The sequence below is a fragment of the Protopterus annectens genome, chromosome 6.part0 (assembly GCF_019279795.1).
Source record: "Protopterus annectens isolate FY-2018-M chromosome 6.part0, PAN1.0, whole genome shotgun sequence".
NCBI lineage: Eukaryota > Metazoa > Chordata > Ceratodontiformes > Protopteridae > Protopterus > Protopterus annectens.
The window spans coordinates 1,722,046,352-1,722,073,159 of record NC_056737.1 but is presented as its reverse complement, the minus strand read 5'-3'; the positions used below and the strand labels follow the sequence as shown (position 1 = coordinate 1,722,073,159).

The 26,808-nt window shown below is 41.7% G+C and overlaps 1 protein-coding gene across 3 annotated transcripts in view; it reads right to left on the bottom strand.

Annotated features, from left to right (window-relative positions):
* LOC122804910 (integrin beta-2-like) overlaps window positions 1–26,808 on the bottom strand; it is a 1,273,642-nt gene that overhangs the window by 539,599 nt on the left and 707,235 nt on the right. The gene's annotated exons all lie outside the window — the stretch shown is intronic.

Genomic DNA, 26,808 nt, shown 5'->3' with positions numbered 1-26,808 from the left:
ATGTTAGTCTTCCAGTATGGGATTTACATTTTTGTATCTGTAGACATCCGCTTCATTTCCTTACTGTATACTTATGTAATGTCACGGATCTATCAGCATGATTATGATTTTCTTAAGATTCTGTTTTTCATCCTATCAGTTACATCTATGTCTATACATTTGTGTAGATGTTTATGCATCCCACCAGGGTATACCTTACTATAGTTGTCAATGTTCTTTGTGGGAACTGGAGTGTGGAAGATGATTATACCATCCCTTAGGATGGCAAATTGAAGTTGGAAAATGTATGTTCAACTGCCCTATAATTTTTGAATTCTGTACCTATTGCACACTGTGAACAAAATACTGTATGGTTAGATTGATACAGTGCAGCCCCTACACATGAGGGCTTTCATTGGTCAATGCTATTTGTGAAGACTAGATCTATAGTATTACATACACTTGTGGGGTGGTGTAGTCTTAGTTCCATGACATATGAGTTATCAAAGTCCAGGAATTGTTGTGCAAGTAAGTTTGGGCTCATATAAGTTTCACAATCAATGTAGGTATAGTTGTAGTGATCCCTGAATAGTTTGTTTTGCTCAACTTTAATTGTTACAAGTGCTTATAAATAGGCTGTGTGGCCTTTCTTGCTCATGGAAGGTGACATATAACTGGTGATAACATTAAGGGGTTTCTTACATACAGTAAATTGGAGTTACATTAACCCCATTCAGTTATGTTGACTAACTCCTGCAGAGGAGGAATTATCTTCAATGAGGAGAGATAATCCACCTCCCATGGCTCACACAACTTCAAACTGCGTTCTGAATGTGTGGAAGGCCTTGTAGCCTTGCAAGGCTGGGTTACTTACTGCAACCTTTAATCATGTTTCCCTGACTGCACAGACATCCACCACATTCCATTCTGACAAATGCTGACAACAACTGCTGTTTTTGATGTTACCTCCTACAGTTTACCAGCATGATCCCTACTTTGTTGGAATGATATATTTTTACATAGTAACCTCTGGTTTTATGACACTGCGTAATAAAGGCATTATGGATTAGACATGCACCTTAGCCAGCAAACAAAAGCCTAGAGGTGCCATTTGAAGTCCATGTCTTGCCAAGCAGCATGGTCTAGCCACAATGTTGTCCCACACTGACAGGAACTGGATCCCATTAGAATGACACCAGCCACAACCAATTTCAGAACATCATTTGTTCTTGATATCATTGTCTCATCCTGAGTGGCTTATAATACTGAGCAAGCATAGAGCCATACGTGTCTGGGACACACATTTAGATAACTCAATCATGTGTGTCTCCATATATTCCCTAGAGATACAGCTGAAGTTGTGCATACCAACACCATCTACAGTGGATTAATAGTGGGACTTCTTGTTGACAGATTTGATTGGATGTGTGAGTACTTGTGACATACAGCTGACCCAACATTTCCCCTTGTTTAGGCTGGAGAGTGGGGCAGGTGTATGTCTCACTGTACAATAAACTGTAAGGACAACCTTTGCAATAGACAACTATTGCCTTAAGCACTTTCTTGGTGAGACACTGGCACTCCTTTTTTTATGCATATTGTGTGTTTTGGTATTACTGTTAAGTGTACCATCCATGTGTTTTGGATGTCTCTGCAGTTTCTGTAGTTTGCTGGGGAGTATCTGTGCCCATGATGGTACTTAATTGATGTTTTAGTACAGGCCTGGGGCATTATCATCCCGGAGACAATAAAGACATGTCAACTAGGCTAGCACATGAAAGAGAGGGACACTGACAGCTTGTAACATGAGGTGTGATCATGGTATCTGCAAAGAGAATGAGTAAAGGATGGGTGTAAGGGAAAATAATGTACTTCTTGTTTCTGCATCTATAACCACAAGGAGTTTAGCTCTCTGGACACAAACAACAGCAGAGCAACTAAGACAATGAAACAGTGTTAAAGCTAAAAATTATACCAGAAACAACAATATACAGTCCTACTGTACACTGCAGGCACAAGGGTACAGTGGAGTTTTCTCACAAATCACATGTCATGTTGTTTACTTATCTGTAATTGACCTGATCTGGATTAATGCAGTGTGAATCCAATGTATAGTGTGGGCAACACAACTGCAACAGAATAAAGGTGGTAAATGACAATTCACTTGTCCATAACTTTACATAGGCAACAGAGTCGAAGGTAGAACAGTTTTTTAAGTAACCATAGTAACACAAAGAAAATTAACTACAATTTTTCTTACATAACTAACAGCAGCAAGTGCACATGCTGAGGGCTTTCATGTCATACCAGTGGTTAAATAAAATAGTATGATTAATGTGCATAGAACAGTGTTTCATAAGCTGCTCTATGCACATAAGTGGGAGATTGGCATAATGGTTAAGGTGTTTACTTTACAAACACAAGGTGTGGGGTTTGACTCTCATGTGAGGTAATTGGCTAGGCTTAAAATGGCCTCCAAGAGCAGTTAGCTTAGTACTAACCTATGAACCTATGCTGCAGGACACTCTCTGTTTAATGTCTATAAAGAACTCAGACACAAACAACACATTCCACCCAAGTTGACTGCAGCGAGAATAGATCTCCTATCTAAGTACAGAGATTACAGAACACACTACTTAATGCATGTGCCACAGCACAGACCTGATTTTAACAGGACTGCAGGTGGTCTTATAGTAGATGGCATCAGCAGGCCATGTGGGGGACAAGAGATAGGAGGCCTGCTTGAAATGAAAGTTTGTGCAAGCACCAAAACACTGCAAAATAATGTTAGTGGAGAAGTCAGATTGGGATATACTGTTCCCTTGTCTTTTATGGACACACACACACAGTTGACTGCAGTGAAAATAGAACCTCTACCTATTTAAGATACAGAGACTATAGAAAACAGTATTAATTCACGCACCACGGCACAAGTCTGATTTTAATAGGACTGCAGGTGGCCTTATAGTAGATGACATCAGCAGGCCATGTGAGGGACAAGAGGTAGGAGGCCAGCTTGAAATTAATGTTTTTGCAAACAGCAAAATACTACAAAACCATGCCATTGAAGAAGTCATATTGGGATACACCATTCTACTGTTGTTTACAGATAAATGAACACAATTGGCTGCAGTGAGAACAGAACCCTACCTTTTTAAATACAGAGACTATAAAACACAGTATTTATTGCATGTGCCATGGCACAGATCTGCTTTTAACAACACTGCAGATGGTCTTCTAGTAGATGACATCAGCAGGCCATGCGGGGGACAAGAGATAGGAGGTGTGCTTGAAATTAATGTTTGTGCAAGCACCAAATCACTGTAAAACCATCCCATTGGAGAAGTCACTTTGGAATACACAGTTCCACCCTTCCTTATGGACACACACATGCAAACACACACACACACACACACACACACACACACACACACACACACACACACACACACACACACACACACACATTCTACTGCAGTGAGAACCACCCCCCTACATATCTAAGTGCACAGACTACAGATCACAGTACTTAAAGCAAGCACCATGGCACAAGTCTAATTTTATGAAGCTACAGGTGAACATATAGTATATGACATCATTAAGCCATGTGGGAAACACCAGCTTCGGAGGTCAGCATAGGCACATTGCTCCTTAGTGTCCTCTGAGGCTACATGGATGCTTTATATATTTGTTGAATATGTCCACCATGTGGGGCTGGCTACTTAAAATGCAATTCACCTGACTAGTCTGTAATTAGCATGATTTAAAACACCTGCTTGAGAGCTCAATAGGGATCTATGTGCACCTTAGCACAGGTCTGTGCACTGTCGCATAAATAAGGTAAAACTAAGAAAAATGTATAATTTTAATCTTAGTTTTCCTGATAACACAAAAACATGGTTCATTACATGTGAAGATAAGCTTGTACATCCTATACTCGAACCCAGGACCAACACTGTAGCCCTACAAATACAGGAGCTGCCACAGGAACAGTTACATAACAAGCCTTTTGTTGCTCTGTTTCCCATCAGTGCACTACATGCAACAATGCACAAACATGTTAAAAAATGGAAGCTGTCACACCCCTGATGTCATCTTTCACTGCTGACATCCACTGGAAACCTCAACACCATATCGCTCCCTAAACAAAGTGAACATCCCTACAGGGTTAGTTGTTTTTGTGATGCAATAAATCTATTGATTTTGGACCTTATTTGTATAATAACCATGCTGACAGCCTGGATTCTACACTGTTAGTAGAAATGTAAGCAGGGCAATTGCACGGGAGCACAATGTTGTAAACACAAGGCAGGATATTACTCTGCCTATATATGCGATACAAAACACATTGTGCTTACAGTTGTTTCATCAATTGTACATCTTGTAAAGGCCTGCATTATGTACATATTTATTATTTAGTTGGGGGTGGGGGACCAAAGGTGCATTTATGTCAGGGCAGTAAAACACAATTTTTGTTTCAATGACTGATGTTCTAGCATCCACAGTGTGTAATTAGGCCAAAATATGTGTGCTGCTATTTGTTAAGGTCTGTTCTGTCCAAATTTCTATATTTTTTATTGTTCTTTTTCCATGTAGACTCATGTACACAGAAACACATACATGGAGTCTACACAACTTTATTTTAGGTTGTTGGAACACTCAGTGACACAAGTTTGCTTCATTCGCATAAATTTCAGCTACTTATGCTGAAATTTGCATTTCACAAAAGCTTCAGTATTTCACTGTGAGAACATAGAGTTTACTGAATCTAAAACTTGCTGCGCCTGTGTATGCATTATGCTGCAATGCATACAAGGTAAAAATGACTAACTGAATTCCCCTGAAAGTATAAAGACATGCCCCAGGATTCAATAAATACCATGTAGGAATAGCGTTATTCCTACATGGAGTGAATCGTGTTTGTATCTGCATCCCCCTCCAGTAGCATACCTTTCATATTAATGAAGGCACGCTACTGAGATGGATCTGTGGACACAAACACTGAATGAGTGCAGGGGGCATGTTGCAGTAGTGCTCGCAGATCCAACACACCCCCTGCACTGTCAAAGTGCCATATGGCACTTTTCAGTGTCCGCAGACATTGAAAACAATGAATTACAATGAAAGCAATGCAGGGGGGGGGGTGTAACAGGAACTGTAGCACATCCCCTGCATTGTCAAAGTGTCGTATGGCACTTTACAGTACAAGTGTGCCCTTGGACACACAGCCATACCTGTCAACCTCTTAGTGCAAAAAATCCAGACAAAGGCCAACAAAATGGGGGGACAAAGGTCCAAAATATGGACAATTTTACATATTTTAAGTACTGCTCTTATAAACTTAGAATGTTGATAGAGTAACGGTGTGTTTCAACATACATTTTCTGAAGGATTAGAAGTCTGAAACTCAAATGTATGCCATCATTTAGTGACTTCAATCCTGAGATAATCCCATTAGTTTGTAGAAAACCACAAATTGTATGAGGAACAAAACAAAAATATTAGCCAAACATCTGGACAGTCTGTGAAAATCTGGACAGGTGAGAGGTATGCACACACCTCAACCTCTTCCACCAAGAAATCTGGATAAAGCCATTAAATAAACGTGGGACAAAGGTCCCAAAATAGGGCAAATTTAAAAACTACTGCTCTTACATAATTAGAAAGTTGATAGAATGACAGGTATGCATTACCAAATATGAATCAGCATTAGTATTAAGATATGTAATTAAAGTGGTTGTATTTTTTTTTGTTTCCATTATAAGTGAAGTTTAGGCATAGCTGAGCAGGTTTGCGCATTGCGACACTTTGCTCAGCGTTGCTTAAACATCTTATAGGAGCTAAATACAAATGTATAGCTAAAATCCTCAATGGTGAGATAGTGTAGTGGTTAGAGTTCTGGCTTTGCATGCAGCAGTTTGTGGTTTGAGTACCAAGACAAGACCTTCATTTTTACATGGGAAAGCATTGTTAAAAATATTTTAATTTTTTTAAGTTATTTAGTAATTGATATTTGGTAACCAGGGTAGTGTAGCTGGCACAAAATTGAAGCGCCAGTGGATATAACATATGAAATTGCCCATGTAAACGCAAGTGACCCATACCGTACAGTCACACCCCAAGGTAATGTCATGAAAGCACATAGGGGGATGTCATGTAAAGTAAAATATATGCACTTAATAATATGGCATTAATAAGTAATTAATGTCCAATCCAAAACTGTTTTTGACCTGAAAACTGAGCAATGCTTAGCAGCACTCAGCTCTGCTTAGCCGGTTTGAGCATTGCTTAGAAATCTATTCTAAGCAGTATTCAGCCCAGCTGAGTGGATTTGTGCACCGCTAAGCACTGCTCAGCATTTGCCCCTTTAGGCACTGTTCAACTCAGCTTAGCAGGTTTGCGCACCACTGAGCTCTGCTCAGCATTTTCAGAAATGGTCTAATGATGGCAAAGGGTGGGAATATGGCCTTATTTAAACCACACAGGTGGGAATACAGCCAGAACCTTTTGTAGTTTGATTTCTGCACGAACTATGGCTGGCGTTGGAGAGGAACCACTCTTTTGGGTGTAGCATTGGGCATCTTGGATTCCAGGGTCATGGCTGGGCTCCTTGTTGAACACCATGATGACAGAATGCTGCAGGGCCAGTACCAGGGCTTACAGTCAAAGCGGAGGCCTGGGATCATCTAGCACATGATCTCACCAGTGCTACTGGAATCCCCCAAACTGGTGAGCAAGTACAGCACTATTATTCTGACCTAAGCCATAGGAAGGGGGCACTCTTGGCCCAATGGATCCAAGACGCTCAAGATGGGGATGCCCCAGTAGTGAGTAAGTATCTCACCCATATTAGTACCAAAATCTAGCCTGAGTATGTGATAGACATGTATGCTTAATGTTTTTCCCCCTACAGCTGCAGAGGAGAGAGCTAGCAACCTCGAGGCCCAAGCTGACAGATTGGTGAGGTTGTGACGAGAGTCTGGTGATTACAGATTCATTTTGCAGTATATACTGTAATAAATAAGGAGTACATTGTTTACTGTCAGTAGGTATAGTGTGTTCTCAGTGTACTGAATAAACATAAAAGTCTGTCATACCAATATCAATGTACAGGATATGCAGTAGTACTGAATGTAGAGTATCAACTGTAAGAAAGCACTATGTCATGCTTCTCAAATAAAGATTTATACCACAAACTCTTGTGTATAATCTAATTTGTTGTTGAAGAAATAGAATGTGTAAAACAAGATATGAACAAAATATGAAATATCTGCACTAACATCTGAACCTTAATTAGTAATGTGTAATGGATTACATTGTGTCCCCTGCAGCATTGCCTTGTGTTAAGCTTTGCATTTCATATTGATATACTCCTAAATGTGAGTATGCTGATGCAGGCAAGTATGAGAGTGTAATAGGTGGGGACTGCAAATGTATGATGTCCAAATGTATACGGGTTGGGTATGAAACCCAGCACCCTGCTATACTCAGTACAGATCACACATATTCACATCTACTAGGGGATAAATGTGTACACCTGCTTTCAAAGGATTAATACACAGTACAATAACTATATGTCAGGCATGTATGTTCAACTGTAACTACAGTCTTTGGTGACACTCCACTTAGATTACAAGGTCAGACTGTTTAACCAAATGAGTACTAGGCAGAAATCAGTCAAACAAGAGACAGCAGTTCCGTAGTAGCTCGGTGTGTTGAGAAATATATGTTTGTTCATTTTTGCACACACAGACCATGGCTTGAATCCAGGGAGTGGAACTAAGATGTGTGAATATTTACAGACAAGTAATCCTGAATATGTGTACAAATAGTCAGGTAGTGTTAACAGATATTTTCTCCACAGGTTTTGCAGGTAAAGAAATGATTGTAGTAGCTGTATGATGGGTATACTAATAAATGCTGTGTCCAAATGTTCCAATGTCCAATCTAATGCCTGCAAAAGACAGCAGGATATGTACATACACCATGCACTCTTCCCAATACATATCTCTCAAGTGTCATGCTGTCACAGCTTGTACACAGATATGAATCTAGTTGATGAATGCCAGTAGCACACTCACACAACATCACTGCAGGATATACCATGTTAGTCATAGATGTAACTCTGACATGTATGAGTCCCCTTCAGTCATGTACCCAGAGTACTCACACTTTACCCCATACCATTCCAGCTTTACAGTTTAACAATTATGTATGTGCTACAGAAGTTATGAGCCACAGGTAGATGTAAAGTGAAAGCAGACTTGTACAGTACTGAGCAGTACTGTTGTGAAAAATAGAAGACTATACAGTTGTTAATGGACTTTTTCCTCTACCCCACCCCTATCTGCATCAATAATTATTATCCATATACTACGGGTATGTTGTTCTCAAAATCTAATGTTGGGACTTATGTTCTATTATTGTTCATATATTTAATTGTTTACATATTAACATACCTTGCTCAAATACCATTGTTGGTGGACTGTTGCCACACATTTAACTGTCATGCTGTTACAATTCTGACTGTTATTCCATATATGCGTGTGTTCTGTTTGCTATGCATATGTCTGAATTCCACTGTTCTGGGTTAATTGGAAACTCGTGCATGCTGTTATAACTAATTTTGAAATGTTTTGTTCATGACTAACCAATACATTTTGTAAATCCTCAACACCATAGCACGTTTGAGAAGGCCGAACCCAGCGGATCCACCTGTGCCGCCTCACCTAGCCATGGCACTGGGGCCCCAGCACATCTGGGACCCAACCCAGAACTGCCCCTCCACTGGTCCTGCACCACCATTGCGTGAACCGACCTCAAGGGATGGGCCCATTTCCCCCTCTGGATGCAGGCGTGGAGAGGAACCAGTCAACCACAACAAATTCCGGGGTATGGTGAGCAGTGTCCTCTGCTCAGAGTTGGATAGATGGCTGAGCCGGATTGAGGGCAGACTGGTGCACCTCGAGGCCAGCCTGCTCCTGGTGTCCAGCCCCCAGCACAGCCACCTTTGGGGCCATGAAGGTGTAATGATGACTACCCATGGGTGGGAATCTCAGTCCCACTGTATCCATTTGGGGGCTCATGGGCCTGATTCCCAACCACCCTCCCTGTCCAAGGTGTTTACTCCCCTCATGTGTCATATACTATCCCTGTCTTGTGTGTCTTGTCTGTCTATGAATGCAATCTATTCTACCCAACCTACCTCCCCAAACATAACTACATCCCTTCCCCAACATCCCATGCTCACCTTAAAAAACAAAAAACAAAAAAAAGGCATGATGAATTGACCTCTGGTGTGGAGCACCAGTTGCTCATGTTGGTAATTACCAGGTCTAAGATATTGATGCCCCTGGTGGGAGTGTGGATAAGTTGATCCAAGGCATTGGAATTTATGAACTCCAGAAAATGTTGAGCACAAGAGTTGGTACATGAGTAGTTTTCCCAGTTAATGGTGGGGTAGTTGAAACCACCCATTATTCAGGTGTTAGGTTGTACCCTAATATTTTCCAGTGTATCAAGAAATGAGGAGTGGGAATCCTGGGGCATGGTGGGGAATCTAAAGCAAGCTATAATTTGGATTGCGGTCTTACCCAGAGTTAGTTGCACTTGGATAATATAGGATGCATTATGCTGAGCAACTAGCCTGGATGTGTGGATATCCTTAATGAATATGGACACATCTCTGCCTTTAATGTTTTGGTCCAGGTTAGGTGGCCGAAAGGTGTGGTATGAATTATAGCCTGGTAATGCAGGGGTACTTTCTGGAGCCTTGAACCAGATCTCTATCACTGCACAGATGATGTTCTCCATTTTAATATATATATATATATATATATATATATATATATATATATATATATATATATATATATATATATATATATATATATATAAAATAATATATATAAATTTTGTCATTGTTGTGTCTTTTGGCTTTTCCCGGTTAGGGGTCGCCACATTGGAACTCCGGTCTGTTAATGATTGGCAGTAGATTTTTACGTGCCAAGTTGCCGGCCCTGACACACAACCTTCAACGAAGGTACACCCATTCACGCATGTCTCCACACAGAAGATGGTCTAGCTGAGAATCGAACAGGACAGCGTCTTACTGTGAGGTGACAATGCTACCACAACACCACCGGAAACTTATATATAAATAAAATATATATATAAATAATATATAAACACAACCTCTTAGTGCAAGACATCTGGACAAAGCCTGACAAAGTGGGGGGGGGGGGCAAATGCCCAGAAATAAAGACATATTTTAATTATTGATTTTATAAGCTTAGATATATTTTCCGAAGTATTTCAAGTCTGAAACCCAAATGCTTCTCATTATGCAGTGACTTCAATTCTCACATCATCCCAGTGAATTGTCAGAAATCTGCAACAGTTATGGGGAACAGACCAAAGATGTGAGCCACACATCTGGACATTCTATGAAAATCTGGATAGTTGAGAGGTATGAGTGGAGTCATGTAACATTAGGGAAAAACATTGAGCTGCCAAACATTTCACCCAGCACCTTCTGAACTACAGTCAGAGGAACACAACACTACACAAAATCAGCCCTGGGGAATTGTTGATGCATTTGCAAATATATCATGCACAACAGAGACGAAACTGTAGGGGAAAACAGAAATTGGTGAGAAATTGGCTACCCTGATCCCTTTGCACTACAGTCAAGGTAACATAGCAGTAAGCCAGCTGATCTCTACAGTATAACAACTGTTTTAACACACATATCCTGATTGCCAGTCACACACTACTCCAATATATACTGCCTCAAATCACAGTGTATTCGGAATCCTGAGGTTTTAAGGGACACGTCTCAGTCTACCTCTACAAATATAAACAGCTGATAGGCCACCAGCAACTGTAGCAGCATGCACAGTCAAATAGAAAAGAATCTATGACACTCACATCTGCCCCTCTCCCTACTCGGCCCAACAAACATTTACACACTACACTGCTAGTCTGCTGCACAATCTTAAAAGTCTGTTAACAATGGCCAGACATACATAACTCTCAACTGTACAGATTTCCACAGAATGTCTAGGGTTTGGGCCCATATTTATGGCCTCTTCCTCATAACATTTCATACTTGGGGGACAGAGGCCCAGAAATAGGGACATATTTTAAATATTGGTGTTATAAACTGAAAAAGCTGTTGGAGTGACAGGGTTTGTTTTAGCATACATTGTCTGAAGGTTATGAAGTCTGAAACACAAATGGATGTCAGTATTTAGTGACCTCAAGCCTCAGATCATCCTAGTGATTTGCCAAAAGAAACAATTGTATGAGGAACAGACCAAACATGAGGCAAACCTCTGGACATTATGTGAAAATCTGGACATTTGAGAGGTATGTTATATACATATCAGTGACAGACTTCAAATCATGCAGAAAATTAATGTCCAGACAAACCCTATATATCTAGCAAGCTTTTAACTGTATAACAGCAATACTTACAATCTGCCCCTAATTCTGGAACTTTGTCCCCCATTTTGTTGTGTTTTCTCCACATTCTGTGTCCTAAGAGGTTGACAGATATGCAGACACAGCACGCAAAACTGTGGAAATAGCACATCAGTCCAAACAGTGGACAGTTTTTCCACCTACCCTCTGTGATGCTGTAGGTCCCACACCTCCATAATGTCCTCCTCACAGGAAAGAAAAAGGGGCAAGGCCCACACGAAGGACTTAATCATAGCACTGTGTTGCCATGCCATTGGCTAATGGAAAGACAACACAGCTGTTCTGGATGCAGTTAGCAAGTTGGAGACACCAACTGGTGCACAGGCCATCACCTGCTCATGAGCATTACCTACAAAAGGCAAGCTGCTGCCTGCAAAACAGGTCCACACCTTTCTATGCAAAGACAGACTGTGAATAGAGAAAGCTACACTTCTGGATTACTCTGAGAAAACACTACAGCACTATAGTAGGTATGTCAAGCAATTAAGAATGTAATGGAATGTAGAAGGGGGAATGCAATAACAGGAAATAGGAAGTTAAACAAAAGGTCTCAGCCAGACTTTCTGGACTGACATGTTGCTGTCCAGCACCTATGGCCATCACTGCTGGCTCTGTCTGCAGTGACATAGATCACAGCTCTGGCCCCTGACTCACCCCAGCAAAGGTCAGCTCACATATGACTACTACTGGAGTGTCTGTTGTACAATATTGACTGTGACACTGCCAGGCAAGCTTCCTGGGATATTGTAAATATTCATATGTCACTAGTGAATGCTACTATGATACATATGCTTGTCTTACAAATGTAAGAGACCTACACAGGGTATGTGCATAGTAAACAACTGGCACAGAAGTGTATGTTGAAATGTATGTTATATACTGAGGTCATACCTTTCAACTGTCCAGAGCTTGACAGACTGACCACATGTTTGCCTCATATTTGTAGTAATTTAATCATACAGTTGTGTTTTGTCTGGCAAATCAGTAAAGATTGAAGTCATAACATAATAGCATACATTTGAATGTCATATGTCATATCCTTCAGAGTATTCCTGTGAATGCAAAACCTACTTTGCTAACAACTGTCTAAGTGTGTTACAGCAAAATATTTATAAAGTATCACTATTTTTGAGCCTTTGGCCCCCATTTATGTGTGTCTTTGTCCAGATGTCTTGTTCTAACAGGTTGAGAGGTATAACAGAGCTGCAAGAGTAAACACAGTGTGCCATCTTGACAAAGAACAGAAATCTATATCACGTATTACCCGTGTACATGTATGTCTTAACTCATTCACTCCGGAGCAGCTCAGAAAAAGCTGCCTGCTTAATTCTACCATAGGAACAACAGTGCAGCCTGAGCTCATTTTCAGAAAATCCATTTGTAATACCATACAGAAACAAATGTTCATAACTCTTTAACTATAAGTGCTAGACGAAAAATGTAAATGCAAAAGTTGTTCAGCAGACACTGACCTTTCCAAAAGTGCAAATGTTGATAGTGCATATCAAAGTCATTATTAAATATCCGGCAAGGAATGTCAATATTGTGCATATTTTTTACCTTTTTGCAAAATCAAAGCACAATATCTTGGTCAATGTACCATGCAGACATATACAATTTGAATTTAATTTGATAGTATGAATGTCAGCTATAAAATAATAGCTTAACCATTATGGTGTGATGCTCCTTTCTTGAGATATTCACAGAAATATGATTAATATATAATTTCTCATAATTGATAAATAAAGCATAATATCTCATCGCCTGTAACAGACAAAGCCTACATATCAGTGTAGAAGTTGTGCATCTGAATGTCAGCTTCAAAATGATGCATCATTTGTGTGATTACCAAGCTCCCTCGCAAAGATATGGGCATAATAATGAGAAGTATTGTAAATGTATAATTTCCATATTCATAAAAGACTAAACAAACTGTGATATCTGTACATGTGTACAGTGCACAGACACAGTTCTTTTACCATGTTGTAAGGAGTAACACTATCTTCAAAATGAGGTATTACTTCACACAATGGCATGCTGCCTTGTAAAGTTATTTACCAAAATATGACAAAAATCATAATTTCCATAACCTAAGTCCGAAACAAACTTTGATATCTGCATATGAGTACAACATACAGGCACCATTTGTTTACCATGTTAGAACTATGAATAATCTTTTCAAAATGAGGTATTACTTAGCACATTCAGATGCTCCTTTGCAAAGTTATTTACCAAAATATGAAAAAAAATCATAATTTCCATAACCTAAGTCCGAAACAAACTTTGATGTCTGCAAATGTGTCAAACATACAGGCACAATTCTTTTACCATGTTAGAACCAGCAATACTGTCTTCAAAATGAGATATTACTTGGCACATTCAGATGCTAAATATGAAAAAAAATCATAATTTCCATAACCTAAGTCCAAAACAAACTTTGATATCTGCACATGTGTCAAACATACAGGCACAATTCTTTTACCATGTTAGAACTAGCAGTACTGTCTTCAAAATGAGATATTACTTGGCACATTCAGATGCTCCCTTGCAAAGTTATTTACCAAAATATGAAATAAATCATAATTTCCATAACCTAAGTCCGAAACAAACTTTGATATCTGCACATGTGTCAAACATACAGGTACAATTATTTTACCATGTTGGAACCAGCAATGCTTTCTTCAAAATGAGGTATTACTTGGCACATTCAGATGCTTCCTTGCAAAGTTATTTACCAAAATATGAAAAAAATCATAATTTCCATAACCTAAGTCGAAACAAAGTTTGACATCTGCATATGAGTACAACATACAGGCACCATTCTTTTACCATGTTAGAACTATCAATACTGTTTTCAAAATGGGGTATTACTTGGCACATTCAGATGCTCCCTTGCAAAGTTATTTCCCAAAATATGAAAAAAAAAAATCATAATTTCCATAACAGTTATTTACCAAGCTCAGAGAAATGAATTTTACAGAACACATTTCATAATAGTGTTTTACTTACTATACTGGTCTGACTTGGTCATGGGTGTTTTCCATTCTTCTCACAAGCTGCATGTTAGCAATCCTGCATAGCTCTCCTCATGCCATTGTGGAGGTTGGTCAAGAACAACGCAATGTGCTCCTCAGTTAGGTGAATGCCATCCCTTCTGAACAGGTGAACATCTTCCACGGTGATGCCGTTATGGCAGATTGTAGATCCACTGACCCTGTGCATCAAGCCATGCATGAACACATTCTGTAAATGTCTGAACAGCAGAAGACAGTCTTACCTTACCTTACCTGAAATACTGCATGGGTGAACACTGACAAGGGGGCACACAAAGGGCACATGTAAAGAGAAAAAGTGAGGTAAGGACCACCGCTCCACTAATATGCCAAGGACAGGCATGGGGCTCCAGATGTTGGTTATCTGTAGTGTCCCATAGCTGTGCTGGCTGCCCACTCAGACTGCTGATACCACTATGGTCTCATGACCTCCTTCAGTGTCAGCAGTCTGCCTTACCTCTGCCTTTTCTCTTTACATGTGCCCATTCAGCAAGGGACCTAAGGGATGAGGGACTGAAGTAACTCACTAATTGCTGTTCTGACCTTCATACATTTACTACCTTCACCTACATACATTGACTACACCTGAAGGGAGGGAGGGAGACCGAGTGGAGAGCTACATCAGGGCAACATGTCAAAAGACCAAGACTGACCCAGGCTGTGTCTTTTTGCATGTGTCCTTTCCCGGAGGGAAACACTGCACCACAGTGACACCCCCAAGCCCATGCTTACCTAGGACAGCAGCACTATGGGACTGAGCTGAAGAGTCTCCAAGTTCCCAACTGCGATCCAGGTGGATCACAAGATCCATGTTGGCTGGGCATGCCCCCCATGATGCACCCACCAACACAAGATTCGGCGATGGGACAGCGTTGGGTTTTTGGCTGCTCCCTTTCCAGTGACTCCCAGAACAGCAGAAGACAGTCTTACCTTACCTGAAATAAAGCATGGATGGACACTGACAAGGGGGCACAGAAAGGACACATGTAAAGAGAAAAAGCAGGGTAAGGACCACCGCTCCACTAATATGCCAAGGACAGGCATGGGGCTCCAGATTTGGTTATCTGTAGTGTCCCATAGCTGTGCTGGCTGCCCACTCAGACTGCTGATATCACTATGGTCTCACAACCTCCTTCAGTGTCAGCAGTCTGCCTTACCTCTGCCTTTTCTCTTTACATGTGCCTATTCAGCAATGGACCTAAGGGATGAGGGACTGAAGTAACTCACTAATTACTGTGCTGACCTTCATACATTTACTACCCTCATCTACATACATTGGCTACACCTAAAGGGAGGGAGACTGAATGGAGAGCTACATCAGGGCAACATGTCAAAAGACCAAGACTGACCCAGGCTGTGTCTTTTTGCATGTGTCCTTTCCCGGAGGGAAACACTGCACCACAGTGACACCCCCAAGCCCATGCTTACCTAGGGCAGCAGCACTATGGGACTGAACTGAGGAGTCTCCAAGTTCCCAACTGTGATCCAGGTGGATCACAAGATCCATGCTGGCTGGGTATGCCCCCCGCAATGCATCCACCAACACAAGAGCAGTTGGCAAAATAGACTGAAGATGGACCTTCCTGGCATTGGTGCTGAAGGACTTGGCCGCTAACTGACATGGGGACAATGAAAGGGCAGACGTACACTGAAAAAGCAGACTGAGGCACTCTGCTTTACCTCTGCCTTTTCCATTTACATGTGTCCTTTCGGCAATGGCCAATAAGGAGTTGAAGGGAGGAGCTAATGTAAACCCTGTTGCCCTGACCTGCATACATTGACTACACCTGAAGGGAGGGAGACTGAGTGGAGAGCTACATCAAGGCAACATGTCAAAAGACTAAGACTGACCCAGGCTGTGCCTTTTTGCATGTGTCCTTTCCCGGAGGGAAACAGTGCATCACAGTGGCACCCCCAAGGCCATGCTTACCTAGGACAGCAGCACTATGGGACTGAGCTGAAGAGTCTCCAAGTTCCCAACTGCGAACCAGGTGGATCATAAGATCCATGCTGACTGGGTATGCCCCCCATGATGCATCCACCAACACAAGAGCATACACATCTTCATTTGTCTTGTGCATCACAACATGTGCCATTCCTGACATCAGTTACCCATGAGAAATTTATGGCCATGGTAATTGCCAAAGCATTCGACACACAGGTTGACCTTGCAAGTTGGGCACCCCCATGTGATGCAGCATGTTTACCCTTGCTGGCACAGTTTTTGCATCTTGATTTACTCCATTTCACCAGAAAGTGAGAGCCATGCTCAAATCGGCTCACAACCTCTGGTACAGTAATCTCAGTGCACCTTTTCCTCTTTGTGTAACTGGCAAGTAGATGCAAGCCTAGGTTCCTTTGGAACTGCAACTGTGTTGCTGGAATAGCATGTCCAGAGTGTGACAGTTGCTGGTGGCTAATTCTTTCATGGAATATAATGAAAGCATTGACAATGGCCACATCCCATAAGAACCAGAACAAGTGCAAGCACCATTTGTGGGCCTTTCTGGCAGTGGGATACTGTGTCCTGAGCTGATCTGCTCGGTCCACCCCATTCATGTAACTATTGTACATGTTTACAACTGGTGGACATGGCACCGATGCCTTGCTTCCATCATGCTTTCTCCTGTGTGCTGGAGACTGGCAAGGTTGGGTTACAGTTAGTTGACAGAAGGAATACTGGGTTGCTATCCTTCCATTCAGTAGCTAGTAGTGGTTCACTCTGCAATTGCTTGTAGTAGCCTCGAGCTGCTTTTCTGATGGCCTGTCTGTTGAATGTTAGAGGCCATCCTGACCTATTGGTGTACATGGTTTCACAACAGTATAGACCATCTTTCAGCAATTGCTGTGTCAGCGGAACAGAGATAAGGAAGTTGTCAAAGTAAATGTGATGTTTCTTGCCAATCAGTCCCCTAGTTAAGTCAACCACAACTCTGTGTGCCAGTCTGACCTCTGTATTCTGCTCCGTTTTTCCAGTGTATACCTGGAATTCATGTACATACCCATCGGTCGAGTCTGCCAACACCCACACCTTAATGCCATACCTCTTGGACTTACTAGGCATAAACTGTCTAAATGTCAAGCGTCCATGGAAGCCAACCAAGGCTTCATCTACAGCCACCTCACAATGCAAATTGTAACGTGTCCTGCATGCATGAAGTATTGCATCCAGTTTTGGCCGTACGTGATGTAGCTTGTCATGACCCCCAGAGCCCTGTAGTAGCCTCAGGCTGTTATTGTTGCAGTGGAAATACTGTTGAATTTTTTCAAACCTATCTCTGGTCATGTACTCCGCTATTGGGAAGCGACCATATACATGGTGCATTTCCCAGTACTGCCTGTATTCAGGAACATGTACAATGGACATGTATATTCTGACACCTAGAAATGTGCGTATGTCTCCTGGGCAAACAGGACTCCACTGCGTATCAACCTTGCCTGCTGCAGCCTGCCTCTATGCAGCATAGAGATTGGTTTAATTAGCAATACAGGTGTACAGTTCCTCTGGGAACATCAAATTCAGGAAGTCCACCTCTGTGCTATCTGAGCCCAAGTGATTTACTGGTCCTACTGGCCCCACAAATTCCTGAATGTGTAAAGTTTGGAGGTGTTTTTCCCACGTGATCTTACATGGTGGGCATGCTCAGCGTACCCGACTGGGTCACATGGAACCGCTGGGAATGGAAAGGGCTGAAGGGTTGAGAGATGGTGCTCTCTCAGTGCCAATAGCAACTGTACTGCATGCAGTTGGTAGTGAATTACTAACACATGCTCCCTGCTGAGGCACAACCAAGGAGCTACTTGGGCTCATATCTAGTGGATTTTCTCCATCCCAGTCACCATAATCTTGACTACTTTCCACGTGATGCACAGTTGAAGGCACATCCACACCCTTGTCAGCACTTGCAGTGCCATGCACTGTGGAGGACTGCATAGTTGTGTCAGTCATACCACATGCTTTCTTGAACACAGATAAAGGCAAGTCATCATCTGCATCATACTCTGAATGCACTGGGTGGCCATTGTGTGTGGCCACCTTCCTTAGGTATGCAAGTGGCACCTCATCCTCACTGTCATGGTCAGTGTCATAATTACTGGTCGTGTCTGCTTTGGCAACTCATAGTGGTCTTTCAAGAATGGCGGGCACAGGGGCATCATCCGTATCACAGGCAATGGCCTTTTCATGCAGACGTGTGAGGGGAATATCATCCTCTGTGTCATAATCATCCTCACTCTTGTTGGCATTATGTGATGCCTCAAGGTGCATACCATTGTCTGAACCACTGCTACAACCATCGGAGTCAGTTTCCTCACCCAACAGGTAAATGCTGCTTGCTTTCTCCTCAACAGATGGCATCTTTGGTGGTGACTGTGTTGCTTTACACTTGAAATCATACCTTAAAAACACAATGATATACATCATTCTGATGTAATATACCTGCACAGAGGGACATGAAAAGCATTGCACCTATATATCTCTATATTTATATATCTATGCATCTGTCTCTATATTTCTATATGTATATGCATATATGTATATATATATATATATATATATATATATATATATATATATATATATATATATATATATAGTTAGATATAGACAGGTGATAATTGCCTGTTGAGTCGGCATTTCATTATATTACTTTCTGCAGCTGCTATGTAACAGAGTCATAATCTGTTATAAGGCCATAGTCAAATAGTATAACAGTTACATATTACTGAGCCCTTCCTCCCACCTAAATTGCACACATGACTGACAAAGCCAGGAGAAATGCACAAAAAATATGGTAGCTCCATGCTGTCAGTGGTCACCTCGTGATAACCTTTATCTCACTCAGGCAACTACTGAGTATAATCATAATAATAAGACAAGCAGAAATGTCAAACTTGATTAAGCTCTTACTCAGTAAAAATATTATAAGTTATTAATGAGCCCTTCCTCCCACCTATTTGTTAGCAACATACCAAGCAATGAGGAATGAGTCATATTACAATTGTTTGTCTACATCACAAAATCCTTTGGTCAAGAACTTTAAAACATTTAGATGTGCAATTGATTTTATCACAACAGTAGATGTCCATCTGTTCAGTATTATAGTATTCATAACAGAATGATCTTTTGCCAAAGATAGCCCAATATCCAGCCAGTGTACCAAAGCCATTAGTCCTTACAGGTATTGTACATTACACATACACTCCCTTCACAAGGTCGGGAATGGGCGTCATACATATATTGATATACACACATGTGCACAGATATATATATATATGTGTGTGTGTGTGTGTGTGTGTGTGTGTGTGTGTGTGTGTGTGTGTGTATATATATATATATATATATATATATATATATATATATATATATATATGTGTGTGTATATATGTATAGATATATATAAATATATGTATAATATATATATATACACACACACACACACACACACACATACATACATATACACACACACACATACAGGAAAAAAATCAGGGGTTTTGGAGGATAGCTAGTTGATGAAGAATGAGGGGGTGGCTTGATTACAAGCAGAGAAAAAAACACAATCTGGTTTGTGCATTCATCAAAGTGATAATAACTTCTACTTATGTGAATAACAGTTACAGCAGCTGAGACTTTTACCAGAAAAATGATAATGACTCACTGCTATGTTGTAACTGCACTTATGATAATGACCTTCCTTTCATTACTGCAAAGTTATGCAGGATCAGACAAAGGTGATAATTGCTGCACATAACCTGTTGACTAGGCATTCATTAGCATTCATTCAGTAACACAGACTCAATATCAGTAATGAGAACACCTGAGTAATTCAGTAAAATAGTATAACACTTACATATTACTGAGCCCTTCCTCCCACCCAATTCCGCACATGACTGACAAAGCCAGGAAACATGCACAAAAATATGGTAGCTTCATGCTGGCAGTAGTCAACAAGTGATAACCTTTATCTCACTCATGCAACTACTAATCACAGATAGAATACTACAAGCAGAAGTGATTTATTGCCTGCTTATTTTACATTATACTATTTACTCAGTGGTGTATCTGATGTCTTATATGCTGGTATATTACACTATAATCATTACTATGTCCAGGTATACATGCACCTCAATGAAATTTTTACCCCAAACAACCCTTCAGTAACATTTCCTAGTATGTGCAACCACCATCATGAGCACTTAACCAAAGCAACCCCTTCAGTACAATTTTGAGCTATGCACAATCACCACAATTAAACACTTCCCCAAACAAAACGTGTGTAACATTTCCTAGTATGTACAAGCACCAAAGTGAAGCATTCACCCAAGTGAACCCTTCAATATAATGTATGCACAGGCACCAGAATGAAAGATTTCCCAAAAACAGCCATTTAGTAACATTTCCTGATAGCAAAAGGAACAATTCAGAAACAAACACCCTACGTGCAGGTGGGAAATTGCATCAGATTATCTGTTGAGTAGTCATTCATTATATTCCTGGTACAGGTGTAATATAAGACAGAGTAATTACCATCTGTTAGGATAATGACCATAGTAATTCATTCAAAGTAGTACAGCACTTATATCTTACTGACCATTGGATACACCATGGAACACAGTGAAGTGAAGACAGTCAAACAGTGGAGAAAATATGGGACAACAGTGATGCTGCAAAGAACTGGACGTCCCTCCAAAATTTAAGAAAAGACAACACGATCACTGTCAGGGAGGCTGGCAAGAGACCTACAGCAACACTGAAGGAGCTGCAGGAATTTCTGGAAAAGTACTGGTTGTGTACTACTTGTGACACCAATATCCCATATTCTCCATATGTCTGGACTATAGGGTAGGTAGGATTGGACAGAAGCCTTTTCTAACACAGAAAAACATCCAGGCCAGGCTACAATTTGCAAAACAAGACATCATGTCTCCCAAAACCATGTGGGCAAGTGTGTCATGGTCTGGTGAGACCAGGGTTGAATATTGTGGGCACATTCAAGAAGAAACGTTTGGCACAAAAACACCACTTCTCATCACCAAAAGAACAACATCCCCACGATGAAGCACGGTGGTGGCAGTATCATGCTTTGGGGTTGCTTTTCTTCAGCTGGAATTGGGGTTTAGTCAAGGTGGAGAGAATTATGAACAGTTCCACATACCAGTCTCTGCAAGGAAAACTGATCTCAAATTGCAGCTGTAGTAGTAAAGTAGTAAATAAGTGCAGTAAAGAAGGCACTGGTGTAGATTCAGGAGTTATACCATTATGAGCAGATTCCAAAAGCAAAAAAATAATGCTTTCATTCTACAGACGTATGGGTAGGCTACATGCTGTGTACAGTTCTTGAGACAACATAAATAAAGAGATATTAGGTACCTTGAAGGAATGCAGAAGAAAGCTACCAGAAAAGAGCTGCAGAATGGAAGGTAAGGGATATGGTCAAAGACTAAAGAAACTACAGTTCTCATATGAGACACAAGGAAGCAGGGCTGGAAGATTTGATACTACTGCACAGAATCATGAAAAGTTCATTTTAACTGACAGGACTCCAACAGCAATTCCCCTACAGCAACATACAGAGACTAAATAAAAACTGTAGATAGCCATTTAACACTTCAGCTTTATGCGAGCAAGCTATATGAAAGAACTCATCCAACAAAGTCATTCAGTGTTTACAACAAAGTCTCAAACAATCTTAACAGTATTCCCAGAAAAGCAAACCATCACAAAAGTCTATTTGGAATAATTGACCAAGAGAATTTACAAAATGACAAACTGAAAATGTCTCTTAACTTGGGATTATGACCAATAAAGGCACTGTAAATTCATCTAATGCCAAACACCAAACATTATTACAACCATAACATTTCATTACCCAGTGTTGATCTAACATCTAAATGGTCAAAAAATACGCAAAGCCCTCACTTTACAGGATAAAACAATAGCTTCTGCTACAGCTACAGGTTGTTGTATTGACTTGAAACAAAAATAATTACAAGTTTGATCATAATTACTAGGCTGAAATTGGAAAAGTGTGTAACTGTGCTATGCCTTTGTGTTCAAGCCTACACCAAACATCTATATGAGCACCTACATAGCTGTATGGACTCAGCAATACCTGACTGGACAAAATCACCTCCCCAAGGTAGAGTAAACCTCTGTGGTGGACAGCAGCAATACACAAACTCCATAATAAGTGGAAATATTGGCTCTACAGGGCCACAAGGTGCAGGTGCCAAATTGGAAGCAATCTCACCTTTTGTCTGAACAAGCAAATAATGTTACATGTGAATTACTCTAAGGCTAACTTTGAGTACAAATTGGGCACATCCACCAAGGAAAATTACAAGGCCTTCTTCACGTATATCTGCAATCTCAGAGGCAACACCCAAATCTGCTCTGTACTGGTGGTCAATAACACCACATACACATACGCTATAGATATAGCCAACCTGCTGCAGACAGGTTAAGTGAAAAACCCACCACCCTGTCCCCCCCATCAGTAAAGGAGGACATGCACAGCACCTGCTCCGCTCCCCATATCATCAGGGAGCAGGTCCGTAACACCTTTTCAAAAGCAACAAAGTGAAGTCTCCTTGGGACCTGATAACATCTCTGGCTGCATCATACATGAACTCAGGCATGAGTTCTTAGCTCCATTACACACTGTAGTCAACCAAAGCCTAAGCACCAGTGTTATCACATCTGCACAGAGAACAGCCAGTGTCATCCCTCTGCACAAAGGTGGATCATCCAGTGACCCAGCCAGTTATATGCACATCAGCCTAAATAGCCTGATCAGCAAGACCATAGAAGGCATTATCAAGTACTTTATAAAAAGGGACATCGGTAACCTGAACATGCTTGAGCCCACACAGTTTTGTATTGTCAAAGTGAGATCAGGCTTGTTAAACCTGGTCAACTTCTTTGAACCAGTCAACAAACACATGGACAAGGGGAAGACAGTGCACACTGCCTACCTTCACCTAGGCAAAGCCTCTGACAATAATCCCCAGTTGGCCATAATACATAAGCCTATACAGCTAGGCATCAACCTGTATGTTACCAGATGGGTAGCTAACTGGCTCAATGATAGTACCCACCCAGTCAAAGTAGTGGAAGCCACCTCTAGTAGTAGACACTTAAAGAGTGGTGTACCCCAAGGATCTGTCTGGGGGCCTCTACTGTTTGGGATATACTGTTCTGAGGTGCAAGACAAAACCAGTGGTCTGTGGCTGACCAGGTTTACAGATGACTGCAAGACTACCATGATCTTAAATCCCCCCTAGTGATGTGAGCATCCACTAAGAGGCCCTTACCCAAATTAATGACTGGTGCCAGAAGCATTGCCTCAAACTGAATACCAGGGAATGCATCATTATCCCTGTTGTGGTAGATGTCATTCACACTAGTTATGACAGTAATAACAATGTACTGAGCATTCAATCAGGCATGAGGCAATTTGTGCACCAAGGTTGATAGCAATCTGAAGTCTCCCACCACGTTTTCACCATTGTATGGAAGGCTGTCTACATGGCCCACTTTACAAATAAGGGTATGTCATACAGGAACCAGGAGGCAATAGCATCAGTGTACTCCTCCCTTATCAGACCCATTACCAAGTACAATGGCTCATTTGGCATGTAACTTGCCAACCACATGCAGCAGTTGCAGAGACCACAGAGGTACATGCTAAATGAGCCATTGTACCTGGTAATGGGTCATTTGGCATGTACCTCTGTGGTCTCTGCAACTGCTGCATGTGGTTGGCAAGGTACATGCCAAATGAGCCATTGGCATGTACCTTGCCAACCACATGCAGCAGTTGCAGAGACCACAAAGGTACATGCCAATGGCTCATATGACATGTACCTTGACATCACATGCAGCAGTTGCAGAGACCACAGAGTTCCTGAGCAGGTAAATACAAGGTCTGCAACACCTATCCTATACAGATAGACTGAAAGCCCTGTTGCTCTAATCATTCTCATACAGACTGATCATAGGTGACATGTGTCTGGCATACAGGGCCATTCCCAAACTAGCCTTGATGGAGTTTCTGCATATCCATAAGACAAAACCCACTCACGCAACCCACACACAAGGCCCTCACCTGGTCTGTGACATGAATAGTGCTTGTTGGGGGGATAGATTTGTGTCTCAAATAATACACTCTCTGTAAAATACACTCCCTCCTCATGTCTAGCAGAGTACCTCTCTAGCCTTCATTAAGAAGAAACTGGATGACAGCATGGGAAACACAAAATACACCACTGGGATCCCACCTGTGACCCAGCTGGACAGCGGAAAACAAGTGCTGACTTTGAAGGGGCATAGGCAAAAATATGGGCTAGGCTGATGAGGATGTCTGGGCCAATAGCCTAGTATCATCCTATGAACCTATGCACCTGGTACTTTACACATTTCCTGTATGTATTGCAGACTGTCCTGCAATGTTGTCATAAATGAATCCCTGTGAGTCTGAACTGTGTAGTTACTGCATTGATACAGTATTCACTTGTTCCTTTATTAGTTATTATCACATATCGTTACACCTTGTCATTGTGTCTGGTCTATATAGCACTTAGCGTACTTGAATATGCACGTGGTGACACTGTATAGCTCACTCCAATAGCCTTGGTCTTGGTCACACTTACCATTTTGCTAATAGGCTCATCACACAGTAGGATTTGTCACCCTTTGTTGAGGGCCTTACAGTAGCTGTTAAAGAGATGGACTGTGACAGTCTGGGCTGAAGGGCCCATAGGTAGAAAAGTTGGGCCAGACTTTAACAGGAGCGTGCATGTGTGTGTGTGTGTGTGTGTGTGTGTGTGTGTGTGTGTGTGTGTGTGTGTGTGTGTGTGTGAGATTCAAAACCTGAATAGCAAAGTGAGTGTGTCAGCTACTTGGCCAGGGACCCAAAGTACTGGTTAGACAGAGAGGCTATCAGCTGTTTCAGATTGACCGTTCTGCTGAGATGTTAACCTCATAGGTGAGCCAGTGTGGAGTGTTATTGGGGATGTGGAGAGAGAGGGAGAAATGATCCCCACACTGGCTGTGACCTCTGTGGGCTCTGAAGGGTAATTGTACTTTCATTTGCAAGTACTTGTCATCCTGCCATTGTGTACATCCTTCACTGGTAGTAGTGGTGAGTATTTAGGCTCCCTGATGATTGGGTCAGTGCAGGGGTGAAACACTGACAGTATGTACTGGTGGATACAGATGGCATATCACATCATGTACTGTCATTGAGCCCCTCTCATTCTGACAATGTCAGTCCGGGTTATTTCACAGATTGTTCAGGTTTTCTTTTCTCAATTCCTGACATCCTCTTCATAGGTGAGTGTGTACTCCACACCTGTGTCTGACTGCCTCATACCTATGGCTAACATACCTGGTGACCCCTGCAGCAGGGCAGCAAGTTATAGGTAGTAGTAGTGGGTGGATACTGGCACTGGGGCAGCAGCAGTGTGTACATACTGAGCATACAATGTAAGGAAATGGATACAGTACCAGATACCCAGGTACCATCACTGTGATCCAGGGGTCTGGCATGCCACAGACACATTCTCCAACCTATGTGGACAAACATCATGTATTGTTCAAATGGTGTGTGGAAATGCACATTTGTCTGGCAGCGGGGAGGGGGGGTCTACATCGTTCAGGCACATGTATGCAATTCACAAACATCTGGGTGCTATGATGTCAGACACCTATGAAGTGGTCACTCTACAACACATATGTACTGATCTCAGTTATCATGTAGCTCAGATGTTCCTGGAATGTCCACATGCACCTGTAGGAGCAATCACCTATTTGTGGGATGTAGGCTTGAATACATGGTACTGTAATGCTGCCCATAGGGCACACCCATCAGTCAATGGCACTGATGTGTGTGGACACATAACAACACAGTACTAGGCTGTGGGTCCTGAGCGGCCATATCCCTAGGCCACATGTTAACCCATATGTATGCAAGGCAGCAGCTCATGTCTCCATCCAACAGGGACACAGGTGGTATTCCCAAGGGTGTATGTGCCATTAACCATCCAATTGACCATGTTACACCTGCAAAGGTGTAGGTAGCTACTCTGCCTGATGTGGACAGGGCACCCATTCCCCTGCAGAGTGATTATGTGTGACACACATCCAAGCTGTCAACAAGGCCAGTCCAGGTCACTCACCAGGTGGAGGTTGTTTGTCTGCATATGTGTGTGTGTGTGTGTGTGTGTGTGTGTGTGTGTGTGTGTGTGTGTGTGTGTGTGTGTGTGTGTGTTAACAGTGTGGAGCATGACC